The sequence below is a fragment of the Macaca nemestrina genome, chromosome 3 (assembly GCF_043159975.1).
Source record: "Macaca nemestrina isolate mMacNem1 chromosome 3, mMacNem.hap1, whole genome shotgun sequence".
NCBI lineage: Eukaryota > Metazoa > Chordata > Mammalia > Primates > Cercopithecidae > Macaca > Macaca nemestrina.
This window is the reverse complement of record NC_092127.1, coordinates 129,924,021-129,925,623: the sequence shown is the minus strand read 5'-3', so window position 1 is coordinate 129,925,623 and position 1,603 is coordinate 129,924,021. Positions and strand designations below refer to the sequence as shown.

At 36.9% G+C, this 1,603-nt stretch overlaps 1 pseudogene; it reads right to left on the bottom strand.

Moving 5' to 3' along the window:
* Positions 1-214: 214 nt before the first annotated feature.
* On the bottom strand, positions 215-317 carry LOC112424759 (U2 spliceosomal RNA; annotated as a pseudogene).
* Between the last annotated feature and the right edge of the window lie 1,286 nt (positions 318-1,603).

The window sequence follows — 1,603 nt, the reverse complement described above, 5'->3', positions numbered from 1 at the left end:
ACACAGATATTTTTTAAACTCAGATACAAGAAGGAGGCAAGAAAATCTACAGTTTAGAGTTCTAGAATGGTTTGGAATGAATAGATCCAGGAGGAGGAATTATTCCTGAGTTGAAGAGAAAGAAGGATGCCAGAACATGGATTTAACATTATTCACCTATAGGTAGTTGTTAAAACTCACTTAGATCTTGAAATAGGTTGAGTTGTAATGAAAGAAAAGGTGTGAGTTAGTTGAGAAAAGTGAAGCTAAATGTGGAGGTATGATCTAAAAGTTGGTAGATACTACACTTGATCTCAGCCAAAAGGCCGAGAAGCAATGTTTATTGCGGCACTATTCACAATAGCAAAGACTTGGAATCAACCCAAATGTCCATCAGTGACAGACTGGATTAAGAAAATGTGGCACATATACACCATGGAATACTATGCAGCCATAAAAAAGGATGAGTTTGTGTCCTTTGTAGGGACATGGATGCAGCTGGAAACCATCATTCTTAGCAAACTATCACAAGAACAGAAAACCAAACACCGCATGTTCTCACTCATAGGTGGAAACTGAACAATGAGATCACTTGGACTCAGGAAGGGGAACATCACACTCCGGGGCCTATCATGGGGAGGGGGGAGGAAAGAGGGGGGAGGGATTGCATTGGGAGTTATACCTGATGTAAATGACGAGTTGATGGGTGCTGACGAGTTGATGGGTGCAGCACAGCAACATGGCACAAGTATACATATGTAACAAACCTGCACGTTATGCACATGTACCCTAGAACTTAAAGCATAATAATAATAAAAAATAAATAAATAAATTTTAGAAAGCAAAAAAAAATAAAAATAAAAGTTGGTAGATAATGTAAAGAATTGTGGAAAAGGTAGCCTAAGGTGGCATGCACCTCAAAAGACAAAGGCTGACTGAGAGAAGGAAAAATCACAATGGTATGGAAAGAACAGTAAGGAAAGAAGACCTCCCTTGCATTCTAGCCACGCGCTGTTTGGCCATGAGAGCGTAAATAATCTCCAATGAATAAATAATCTCACAGTTAGAGAATTTTAATGTAATTATTTACTGACAGCAAATCCCAAAGGAATCTTCTGGGGCACCAAAAAGCAAGAAATCCTCAAAGAGGGGAAATCACAAAGAAAGATAACTATTAATACTAAGAGGATATTTAGGTTATAGGGTCATATATAAAGAGTCTCTTTATATAGAGCCAACTATACTTAGGTGAACATATTTAACTGTCTACTTGCTGGAATAAAAGTATTACTTTTGATGCTGAAGGTATAAACTCAGAAGGAATCTCACCTGAAAACCAAACACTAAGCATCATCAAATAAAGTAGGAAACAGCATTTTGGGGCCACATACCAAATATCTCTATAGCAATTTATCCAATTCGAGCAGTTGCCTGGTGGTAATGTTTTTGAAGTAAAGTGATCAAAGAGAAAAAGAGAAGAGGAGAAAGAAGACAGACTTTTCAAAGTAGTGATTCAGGCTTCAAATTTAGACTTAGATCTTTGTGAATATTTTCAAAACTTTCAGAATACTTCAGATTTATTCTCCTTCATCAATTTATTGATGATTTATTCCTCCATCAATTC